The sequence below is a fragment of the Triticum dicoccoides genome, chromosome 6A (assembly GCF_002162155.2).
Source record: "Triticum dicoccoides isolate Atlit2015 ecotype Zavitan chromosome 6A, WEW_v2.0, whole genome shotgun sequence".
NCBI classification, from domain to species: Eukaryota; Viridiplantae; Streptophyta; class Magnoliopsida; order Poales; family Poaceae; genus Triticum; species Triticum dicoccoides.
This window is the reverse complement of record NC_041390.1, coordinates 577,980,644-577,993,575: the sequence shown is the minus strand read 5'-3', so window position 1 is coordinate 577,993,575 and position 12,932 is coordinate 577,980,644.

Genomic DNA, 12,932 nt, shown 5'->3' with positions numbered 1-12,932 from the left:
TGTACCATGACCTCAAGCAGTCGTATTGGTGGACTCGAATGAAGTGAGAGATTGCTCAATTCGTGAATGAATGTGATGTCTGCCGAAGGGTGAAAGCAGAACACCAACGACCAGCTGGTCTCCTCCAACCTCTTGCTATTCTAGAATGGAAGTTTGACCATATTGAAATGGACTTTGTCACTGGATTTCCCAAGTCCAAGCGTGGGAATGATGCTATTTTCGTGGTCATTGACAAGCTTACAAAAGTGGCTCATTCCTTCCAATCAAATAATCTATCACAACAGCTCGGTTGGCAGAGCTATACACCTCCAGAATTGTCTCCTCGCATGGTATTCCTCAGTTGATCTCTTCAGACCGCGGAAGCATTTTCACTTCTATGTTCTGAGACTCCTTCCAGGAGGCCATGGGCACCAACATTCGCTTCAGCATGGTTTTCCATCCTCAAACAAGTGGCCAATTCGAGCGAGTCAATCAAATCCTTGAAGACATGCTCTAGGCTTGTGTCATCTCTTTTGGTATGAATTGGGAATATTGCATTCCATATGCCGAGTTCTCCTACAACAACAGCTTCCAAGCGAGTTCGGGCAAGGCCCCATTTGAAATTCTCTATGGCAGAAAGTGTCGTACTCCTCTCAATTGGTCAGAGACTGGTGGACACAAACTTCTTGGCAACGACTTGATCACAGAAGCTGAAGAAATGTGTAAAGTCATCCGTGAAAATCTCAAAGCCACGCAATCACGCCAGAAGAGTTACTATGATAGCAAGCACCGTGACTTGGCTTTCAAAATCGGAGACCATGTCTACCTCCGCGTCTCTCCAATGAAAGGCACTCGACGCTTCGGTATCAAAGGGAAGCTTGCCCAGAGATACGTGGGTCCTTTCAAGATCATTGGCAAAAGAGGCGACCTCGCCTATCAACTCGACCTTCCGTCCAACTTCGCAAATGTGCACGATGTGTTTCATGTGTCACAGCTTCACAAGTGCTTCAAGACCCCCGAGCGCACTATCAACTTTGAAGAGATTTATCTCCAAGAAGATTTGTCTTATCATGAGTATCCCATTGCTATTCTTGAAGAAACCAAGCGCAAGACTTGCAACAAGTCAATCAAATTCCTGAAAGTGAAGTGGTCACACCATTCCGACCGAAAAGCCACCTAGGAATGCAAGGGTCACCTCCTTCTGAATATCCGGAGTTCTTTCAGTCCTAGATCTCGGGACAAGATCCTCTTGAGGTGGTGGAGTGTTGTAACACCCCGGATGTAACTTTCCATATTTGTAACTCCAACTCTTGCCATTTCCGGCTATGTGATATGATATTCCCTTCGTGATTGGGTTTTTGTCTTTGTTTTTCTTTTTTTCATGTCATGCATTTCATCTCATGTCATCATGTGCATCTCATTTGCATTCGTGTTTGTCTCATGCATCCGGTCAATTTCCCTGTTGTCCGTTTCGCAATCCGACACTCCCACATGCACCCGTTGCACCCCTCAAATCTTATTTCATGAGCCGGAGAAAAACATTCTCGGAATGGGTCGAGATTTGTCGAGTGGCCTTGGTACATCACCTGTAGGCCGCCTGTCAAATTTCGTTCCATTTGGAGGGTGTTTGATGCCCCAACGGTTAACCGGGTAACCATAAAAGTCCCTCTCTTTTTGCAGCCCAGCACCCCTCCAAAACAGCCCACTAACCCATATAAGCCCCCTCCATGCTCTCTGTCATTGGATCACGATCGTGTGGGCGAAAACCGCACCTCATTTGGACTCTCCTAGCTCCCCCTACCTATAAATAAGCCTCCCCCTCCAAAAATCACGGGCAAACCCTAGCCACCCTCTCCCTCCGCACCGCCCGCCGCCTCCGCCGCTCATCTTCGCCTCCGCCGCCCGGCTCCTTCATCGTCGGACACCGTCACCCCCGCGCCTCCATCGCGCAGCACCGCCCACTCCGTCCTGCTCGCCGTAAGCCGCCGCATTCCCGTCCCGCGGCCGCTGGTCCTCACCGACGGCCGAATCTTCGCCGCCCCGTTCTAGATCTGGGAAGCCCCGTCGCTGATCTGCCGGTCCCCGTCGCCTCCTCACTGGCCCCTGCCTCGCTACCATTCCTACATCGCCGGAGCCCCGCCAGTGTTGTCGTCTCGCTCGACCTCCTGGATCGGGCGATGAGCTGGGCCACTCGACCCCGTCCCGGGCCTCCGCCTACCGCTTGGGCCATGGCCCAGCTAGCCGTCCTGCTCCCTCCTCTGCACAACCTGGGCCGAGCCCAGTGGTGAGCCCCTATTCCCTGCTTGTGCGTAGTTTAGCTATCTGACGCTCAGGTCTGTTTTATTTTGGCTAAGTCCTCGGCATATCCATCTCATGAGTGCATCTTTGCCATGCCATATCTCCATGTTCATAACCCTGATTCATGCATATGATATATCAAAATGTTCATCTCGTGATGCTATTCATGTTAGTAGCATTTGCATGCATGTTACTATCAATTTTTATGCCTTTATCATCGTTGCAAAAGTGCTATATGATGTTGTCTGCTGGAAGTTAACAGATCTTGATGATTTGTCATTTTCATTTCATTTTGTGTGTGCATCCTATGAGCATGATGTCTTCATATTTTATGAGCTCCATCATGCCATATTTACAGAGGTGCAAGACATGTATTTTTGTGAGTTATGTGGTGACTAGCACAAGCATGCAAAGTAGGCTATGTGATGTTGCTGATTTCAGACACTTAGTGATTTTGCAAAGTCCTTTTCCTGTTACATTTTGATACGATGAGATCCATGCACATTTTGAGTTAGCTCAGTAAGCATATTTTGTAGATGTGGTGTTGCTCTATCCATTAATGCCTCTGGTTGTAATTATGGAGTACTATAGCTTGTCATTATCATGCTCTACTTTTGCTAAATATTGTTCCTGGCAGATTGTTAACATGAGATTCAACTTTGCCATGGGTGTTGCTAGTGATCCATGTGCCCTATTGTGACGCCCCGAGACCGATGCGCCAGGTGTCTCCTAGTTGTTCACTGACGTTGCCATGTCATTTTCTTGCGTGTTGCATTTCATCATGTCATCATGTGCATAGCAACATCATGTTTTCAAAACATGCATCCGTCCGGGTTCCCCCAGTTCCGTCCGTTCTCCGTTGTGAGACCAGACACACTTGCACGCGCCTGCGGCATGTCCGAAATAGTATTTTATAAGTGGCCGGAAAATGTTCTCGGAATGGGATGAGAGTTGGCATGCGGTGTAGTTATATTGTAGGTAGGCCGCCTGCCAAGTTTCATTGCATTCAGAGTCCGTTTGATAGCCCAACTGTAAAACTATAGCGGCAATATAGCCGGTCTATTGTTGGACGTTTTCGGTCTCCGGAAATGGTTGCCGGGATGCCTTATTTCCTCTCCTTCTCTTCTCTCTCTTTTCTGAGCCCATCAAACCCCCCTTGCCTCTGTGGTCTTCTGTCAGACCTCCTCTCCGCACAGTTCATCGACCCCTCACGCGCGTCCGAAAACTATCATGAACCCGACCCGAACAGTCATCACCGTTGGGTCCGGAACATCCCCAAACATCTACAAAACATCATCGTTTTCTTATTTGGACTTCCTAGTCTATTTTTATCGACCGCCCGATTCTGATCAGAGGGACCAAATAGCCCCTAAACTTAATCCAACCGCTATATATAATGGGCAACCCTAGAAATTAGGGATCCTGTCCCATCCTTCCATCCATCCAATCCATCCCCGCCGCCACTCTCTCGGGATCCATCCCGCCCCCACCTGGTCCCATCCCTCGTTTTCAGCACTAGGCCAAGCAGACGCCCGCGCCCTCAATCCCAAATCCTCTCCTGCTCGTGCTAGTCAGCTGGAGGAGTTGTGTCGCCGGAGCTCCGCTGCCCTGCGCGCCCCTGCCTCCCTTCTGGCCTTCTCCTTCCCTCCTCTCCCTTGTTCCTCTCTCTCTCTCAACCGGTTCCCTCTCTCTCTCTTGTTCTTCGCGCAGGAGCCGCAGCGCCATGGAGTCTGGCCGGAGTTCCTTCCTCGACGCTCGTGCCGACCAAGCCCCGCCGCCGCATGGAGTAGCCCCGCCATTTCCATCGCTCCCTCGCAGCAACCTGGATCTGGTGCCTCGCCAAAGTACATCGCCCTCGACAGGACCCCATCGCCATCCTTGGCCGCTGCCCGTTCGTCGCCCCTTGCCGAATCCGCGACACCTCCTTGTCCCGCTCCCTTCCCGGCCAGATCCGCCGCCTTGGAGACCCGCATCTCCAGCCGTCGTCCCCTGCCTTCGCCATCGTCGCTCCTTGCATCGCCGTTGCCTGCCGCGACCTCCTCTACTTCTTCCATGCCCCTGTTTTGCCCGAGGGGAACGAGTAGCGCAGCCCATGCTCGATCCGCATCATCGCGCATTGACTCAGCCCGCGCCGCACCAGGCCGAGCCGGTTCCCTGCCGGCCTCGAAAAGGCCCAGCTGCCCACGTCCCTCCACAACCGTGCATTGGAATTAAACAAACTTAATATGTAAAATTCTTAGAATTTTGTGTAGTTTCATAATATGCCACTTTTATCCTTGTTTGTAATGTTTAAAATGTGGTTTGGTTAAATTTGCTCCTATGCCATGTTAAAATGATTTAATTCATAACTAAATAACCGTAGATCCAAACCTAATAAACATTATATGTAAATGGGGTGGAAAAATGCCTAGTTTAACATGGTGGCATCATTTTGCATGTTTAATAACTCTAAAATTGTGTTCAGGTCAGAACAGTACCAAACCTAAAATATGCAGATGAGGATTTTCCGGATTTGTTGTTCGTTGTTTCCGGCCCCATTTAAACTTGCCTAGATAGGTAGTTTTGTTGTGCTTCACCTCTTTACATGCTAACCAACATTTAATTTTGTTGAGTACCTAAACGAGAGAGAACTAAATAAGTCACGTGGTGTTTCGTCAATATGCAACGGAGTTGCATATTGAGCTCCACTTAATTTGTAGGATTGTTTGTGCATTTTGCCATGCCATGCCTCTTTAAGCCGGACATGCATCATACTTGGTTATGCATCATGCCACGCTTATGTGGTGGTTGTTTACTATGTTGTTGGCTTCTTTCCGGTGTTGCTTCTTTGGGTTAGTTCCGATAATGTCATGTTTGTGAGGATTCATTCGACTTCATCCGTTTGTCTTCTTCATGGACTCGTTCTTCTTCCTTGCGGGATCTCAGGCAAGATGACCATACCCTCGAAATCACTTCTATCTTTGCTTGCTAGTTGCTCGCTCTATTCCTATGCCGCGATTCCTACCACTTGCTTTTATCATGCCTCCCATATTGCCATGTCAAGCCTCTAACCCTCCTTTCCTAGCAAACCGTTGTTTGGCTATGTTACCACAGTGCTCAGCCCCTCTTATAACGTTGCTAGTTGCAGGTGAAGATGGAGTTTGTTCCATGTTGGAACATGGATTTGTTGGGATATCACAATATGTCTTATTTAATTAATGCATCTATATACTTGGTAAAGGGTGGAAGGCTTATCAGTGACGCACCTACTTTGGCCATTAATGGCGCACTACAGGTGCACCACTATCATCACGCCACTAGTAACATATACTAATGGCGCACCCCTGGTGCACCATTAGTATACCAGACTATAGTGGAGCACTAGGCAGTGCGCCATTAGTAAGTCACACGGTGCGCCATTAGTATGCCTCCCATGGGGCCATATTTACCTTGTGCTCTGGGTTACTAATGGCGCACTAACTGATAATGCGCCACTAGTGTGTTTATTGCAGTGTGCCACTAATGTGTTGTATGGTGCGCCACTAGTATGCATATTAGGAATTTTTTTCTTTTCTGATATTTGCACAGGTTACAAAATATATTACTGCACAGAATATAGACAGCACAACATATAAACAGCAGATTCATCAAATACAATAGAAGATTAGTCACCGAATACAATTCATCATATTAGTCTCCGAATTCAAAAGACCGAACAAAGTTAGAACATTACAAGTCTCGAGACCGCGAGTAGTGAGTTTGTCTTCACATTACAAGTCGATATCGATCATCTAAACTACCATCACATAGAAGAGAGCTACGGTCATCACGATGAGCATCATCACGCTGAAACTAGTCTTCATTCGGTTCCTCTTCCGCTCCCTCCTCTCTCCCGCTAGATAGTGTGCGTATCTAGCTTCCGCCTCCGCCCTAGTTGTGTACCCTTTGTAACTGTTACCGCTGAAATGGTGAACCTGTCTCTGACACTCCTCCCAGTTGTCGTAGACTCCAGGAACCTTACCCTTGTACACGACATACGACGGCATCTCTATGCACTAGCCGAACAAAACGTTAGTAGCAATTCACAGACAATACATAAGCAATATATAAGTATGCAACAAAAGGATCGGAAGAGAAAAGCAAGACATTAATAACACGATTCATGGTCCTATTAATAAATAGCATCGATTACATATAAGTTGAACGACCGTCCAAACCAAAGAGACATACAAGTTCATTAAATTTTAATTACAACATGAGCTAATCAATATTTCAGAACTACACATAGCCTCACTACTTTCGACTCGACTCAGGGACCGGAGCGTGGATGAAGCCGCCGTCTATCGTGATGGTCATGAAATCGCGGGCGTTGTCAGCCTGCATTTGTAGCGTTGTTTCTATCTCACTGTTGGATGGTTAATACCTGCAGAGGTAGAACTGCCCCGAGGTACGAAGGACATCTTGATGGATGATTTCCGCAAACTCCGACTGGATGCGAAGAATTCTTGTCTAATGTCCGCGTCCTGGATTGCCGACAAGCTTGCGGCCCAATTTTTGAGATTATTTGGTAGCAGAAGGTGATTATGGTCACGCACGATCGCCCGCATGTGATGGAGGGCGTAGTCGGCATCCTTCTGACCGCCAGGCGGCTGCTTGACGCAGGGGAACATCGTATTGTGGGTGAACACGTGCTTGCCATACCTACGAATTAGCCTGGTGAAGGTGCCTCCAGATCTGGCGTAGCCGGGGAGAACATCATCAAGAAATTTCTTGATATTTGTGTAGTCTTTCTTCGACTGACGGTCCGAGACGAAATACATGGCCATGGAATATTTTGGGCTTAAGAGGATGAGTGTGCAATGTGTGTCACTGCACAAAACACAGAATGTTAGAAAAAAGAACGATCGAAATCTAAGAAATAATATGTTACGGGGCGGTGAGGGGATGACTTACTCGGGAAAGTAAGGCACGAGGAAGTTATCCTTATCTGGGTTTGCCAGAATGACGCCTTCGAGGTATGAACTCGTTACTTGCCGGTCCCCAGCGCTGCCCAAGATCTTGGCACGCATGTAGAAGGGGTGGACTATCACGATGTCCGGGGTCTTGTCTCTAATGATCCGCATCTCCATACTCAGCGAAAATAGCTGAACGAAGGTGTAGTGCAGCGGATGAAGGTTAAACATAGCGAAGATGTCATCAAACTGTAGGACAATCATACCCCCGATGGCGCTATCCACAAAGCCCTTTCCCTCTGGCACCTTGGCCACGAAAACCGGGTATGCCACATCATTCTATCGGAGACGCCACTTCTCCAAAGAAAGAGCACTGTCATGCAGACTCCGCAAAGCACTGGTTGCAACATTGAGCAGATTAGTCGGTAGCATCGGCCTACTCGCCACATGCACCCTCCTCGAGATATCCGTAGGTGAAGGTGGCCTGTCCTGAGCATGGATCATACTCGGTGCCGGCTGGCTCGCACCCTTGTTAGTCTTTCTTTTCCGTCCCTTCTTCTTCTTCTGCAGTAATGGGATCGAGTTCTGCTCACAGACAGCCTTCTTGAGTGTGTTGGGGCTGATAATATTTCGCACCTCAGCTATCTGAGGCTCGGTGAAGGCGGCAGCTGGAGGTGTCTCCTGAGAACTGAACGCCAGACGACGCATGTTGCAACTGGGTTTCTCCGCGATACCAGCTAGATTGTCTTTTGCAGGGTTGGGTTCTTGAGAAGGAGGCCCCAAGAATTCGTCACCGTACCCATGTTCGTTGAAGTACTTATCGACGTTGAATGTACCGCCATTGTCGTCGTCGGCGTCGTCCGAATCCTGTGCCATATGCATGTCCGGATCCTGTGCCATATGCATGTCCGGATCCTGTGCCATCTCCATGTCCGGTAGCGTTGCGGGGGTCTTGCGATGGCTTGGCGCCGGCACGACTGGCGGTGTTGTCTGTGGGGTGGTGTCCCCCGCCCCCAAACGAATCTGGCTCTTCGGCCAAAGCATGGGCCAGTTTATGGAGGCGCTGAGGGTCATCACATCATCTTCGTCAGCCCCATGGGGTCGATACGGAGGTAACATCTCATCGAAGCCTGGCAGCACCCGAACTAGTTGAACCCTATAAACGGTGGGTGGCATCTGATTACCGTGGAACACGCGGCTGCCCGGTTGAACGATCCTGCCCTTGGCGACATCGACCAACTCGTCGTTCACGAAGTGCAGGAGAGTGCACGGAACGTCGGCGGTGCCCTGCAAAAATATGTAGGGCATCAGGGATGCCCAGTCAAAGGCAAGGAGATCAAGTCATCAGCCGAGAGGCTTAATTAGTTACCGTGATGGTGTCGAGCTCGGCTAATGTCGAGGCACCACCAACGGTGGGCATGCAAGTGACGGAGGGACCGCTTGCTGCCGAGGTGCCGGTCGGCGTATTCTTCCCACACTCGGGTGTATTAAGCTGCAATGCCAGCGCCGCCGCGGGAGACACCAATGCCACCTCCGCCGGAGACACCAATGGCGCCGCCGATGCGTTGTGCGAGTTGCTGCCCTTGAAGCTAGGAATCGGGGGCGGCCCCTGTTGGCCGCCCGCAATCCATGCCTGCAGCCCAGAAACCAAGGTAGGCATAATGGCGGTGATCGTCGTTCCCAGTTGGTCTCACACTTGCTCTTCGACGATCTCTGGAATCCGCGCCACTTGTGCCTTGAGTTGTTGAACCTCGCGCTCCTGGCTTTCCGAGCTGGTATTTCTCTCCTTTCACCCAGCAGTATAGTACTCCGATCATTTTGTGGACAACCCTTTGCCGGCCACACGACCAGCTGACGTTGGCTTACTGAGCTTATCCTTGTTTTTCATTACGTTCAACACCCTATTTAAAGGGGTGTTGAAAGGGGAGCTCTGAGACGACCCCGAGCTACTGTTTTTAGTTTCCTGCAGAAGGAACATGAACCATTTAGAAAATTGGCTTCATTAATTAGAATGCAACAATATGGAGCTAATTACGTGGGGGTGTATTCCTTACCAGAACGCGCTCAAGCGCCTTGGTCTTCGGATCCGTGGTAAGCTCCTTGATTACCGGGTCCACCTTGTACTGGGCCCTGACATAGTTCTTGGTCTGCTTGTCACAGTATTTCTCGAAGACGGGCGGTAGGCCTTGCTCGGTATGCTCCGCGTCCTCCTTGTCCCACATAGGTTTCGCCAATCTATAATCGCCGGGACTGAGCTTGTGGACCCCTAAGTTCAAGTCCCGCATCTCTTTCCCCCACTGACTTGATTCCACGGTTGTGTCACTCTTGCACTTGATGTTGAACTCCAAGTAGTCATATTCGTTGATCAAAGGATGTTTCTCCTTGATCTTCTCATAACTATCACCATTTTCAATCATTCTCTTCACTGCAGCTCTCCAAGCAGCCAGGGTTGTGCTCAAATTCATGAGGGCGGCACTGTTCACTTTATTCCCTGAGAGGCGTGTGTTTGCGAAGTCACCGGGGAACTTGTATCGTTCGTGCAGCTTCGTGAAGAGGAGGTTGGGCAAATTCCCTCGGTCACAATGCCTTAGGTTCTCGGTGTTGATCGAGACGGTGCTCTGGAGAATGCACCCGAGCTGTCCCCTGTACCCCTTGACTATTTCTGGGGGCGCCGTTGGATGCCCCTCGGAGGACACTTCAGTAAATTCCTCCTTGACGGTGCCGAGCATGTTCGGTCGCTGGTCCTTCCGTTGCCTCTTCGGTTGGCTGCCATATGTGCGTGCGCTGGCATCATCAGTGGTGGCATCCTCGGTGGCACCATCAGTGGTGTCATCCCCAACGCCACTAGGGGTTGTGTAGTCAGGATCGGTGTCTTCCGCGGCGTCCTCATAGCGGTGAGGTTCTTCCTCCATCTCCTGGGACAGCTCCCAGAATGCCTTGCTGCCCGAACCGCCGGCCTCATCGTTGTGGGCCATGTTTCGCTCTAAATAGGAAAAAAGTTTGGTCAAAAAGTTAGTTATTGTCAAGGAACAAGATCTCATCATTTAGGGTTTGTGACGAATTATCATGGTCTCATCATTTAGGGTTTGTCGACACCGAGGCATCCTAAAAGCTAAGCTTTTATCATTTAGGGTTTGTCGACGCCGAGGCACCCTAAAAGCCTAAGCTTTCATCATTTAGGTTTTTATCGACACCGAGACACCCTAAAAGCCAAGGTTTTATCATTTAGGGTTTTTCGACACTAAGGCACCCTAAATGCTAAGTTAAGTTTTCATCATTTAGGGTTTATCAATGCCGAGGCACCCTAGGTTGACTGATATATATGGGTACTCTAAATGGCAGTTGATCCTACTTAATTAAGTGCTAAGATACCCCGGCCCATGCATTAGTCGCAAGGCCCCATTTGAAATTCTCTATGGCAGAAAGTGTCGTACTCCTCTCAATTGGTCAAAGACTGGTGGACACCAACTTCTTGGCAACGACTTGATCACAGAAGCTGAAGAAATGTGTAAAGTCATCCGTGAAAATCTCAAAGCCACGCAATCACCCCAGAAGAGTTACTATGATAGCTAGCACCGTGACTTGCCTTTCAAAATCGGAGACCATGTCTACCTCCGCGTATCTCCAATGAAAGGCACTCGACGCTTCGGTATCAAAGGGAAGCTTGCCCGGAGATACGTGGGTCCTTTCAAGATCATTGGCAAAAGAGGCGACCTCGCCTATCAACTCGACCTTCCGTCCAACTTCGCAAATGTGCATGATGTGTTTCACGTGTCACAGCTTCACAAGTGCTTCAAGACCCCCGAGCGCACTATCAACTTTGAAGAGATTTATCTCCAAGAAGATTTGTCTTATCATGAGTATCCCATTGCTATTCTTGAAGAAACCGAGCGCAAGACTTGCAACAAGTCAATCATATTCCTGAAAGTGAAGTGGTCACACCATTTCGACCGAGAAGCCACCTAGGAACGCAAGGGTCACCTCCTTCTGAATATCCGGAGTTCTTTCAGTCCTAGATCTCGGGACAAGATCCTCTTGTGGTGGTGGAGTGTTGTAACACCCCGGATGTAACTTTCCATATTTGTAACTCCAACTCTTGCCATTTCCGTCTATGTGATATGATATTCCCTTCGTGATTGGGTTTTTGTCTTCATTTTTCTTTTTTTCATGTCATGCATTTCATCTCATGTCATCATGTGCATCTCATTTGCATTCGTGTTTGTCTCATGCATCCGGTCAATTTCCCTGTTGTCTGTTTCGCAATCCGACACTCCCACATGCACCCGTTGCACCCCTCAAATCTTGTTTCATGAGCCGGAGAAAAACATTCTCGGAATGGGTCGAGATTTGTCGAGTGGCCTTGGTACATCACCTATAGGCCGCCTGTCAAATTTCGTTCCATTTGGAGGGTGTTTGATGCCCCAACGGTTAACCGGGTAACCATAAAAGTCCCTCTCTTGTTGAAGCCCAGCACCCCTCCAAAACAGCCCACTAACCCATATAAGCCCCCTCCATGCTCTCCATCATTGGATCACGATCGTGTGGGCGAAAAACGCACCTCATTTGGACTCTCCTAGCTCCCCCTACCTATAAATAAGCCTCCCCCTCCAAAAATCACGGGCAAACCCTAGCCACCCTCTCCCTCCGCACCGCCCGCCGCCTCCGCCGCTCGTCTTCGCCTCCGCCGCCCGGCTCCTTCATCGTCGGACACCGTCACCCCTGCGCCTCCATCCCGCAGCACCGCCCACTCCGTCCTGCTCGCCGGAAGCCACCGCATTCCCGTCCCGCGGCCGCTGGTCCTCACCGACGGCCGAATCTTCGCCGCCCCGTTCTAGATCTGGGAAGCCCCGTCGATGATCTGCCGGTCCCCGTCACCTCCTCACTGGCCCCTGCCTCGCTACCATTCCTACATCGTCGGAGCCCCGCCAGTGTTGTCGTCTCGCTCGACCTCCTGGATCGGGCGATGAGCTGGGCCACTCGACCCCGTCCTGGGCCTCCGCCTGCCGCTTGGGCCATGGCCCAGCTAGATGGCCTGCTCCCTCCTCTGCACAACCTGGGCCGAGCCTAGTGGTGAGCCCCTATTCCCTGCTTGTGCGTAGTTTAGCTATCTGACGCTCAGGTTTGTTTTATTTTGGCTAAGTCCTCAGCATATCCATCTCATGAGTGCATCTTTGCCATGCCATATCTCCATGTTCATAACCCTGATTCATGCATATGATATATCAAAATGTTCGTCTCGTGATGCTCTTCATGTTAGTAGCATTTGCATGCATGTTACTATCAATTTTGATGCCTTTATCATTGTTGCAAAAGTGCTATATGATGTTGTCTGCTGGAAGTTAACAGATCTTGATGATTTGTCATTTTCATTGCATTTTGTGTGTGCATCCTATGAGCATGATGTCTTCATATTTTATGAGCTCCATCATGCCATATATACAGAGGTGCAAGACATGTATTTTTGTGAGTTATGTGGTGACTAGCACAAGCATGCAAAGTAGGCTATGTGATGTTGCTGATTTCAAACACTTAGTGATTTTGCAAAGTCCTTTTCCTGTTACATTTTGATACGATGAGATCCATGCACATTTTGAGTTAGCTCAGTAAGCATATTTTGTAGATGTGGTGTTGCTCTATCCATTAATGCCTCTGGTTGTAATTATGGAGTACTATAGCTTGTCATTATCATGCTCTACTTTTGCTAAATATTGTTCCTGGCAGATT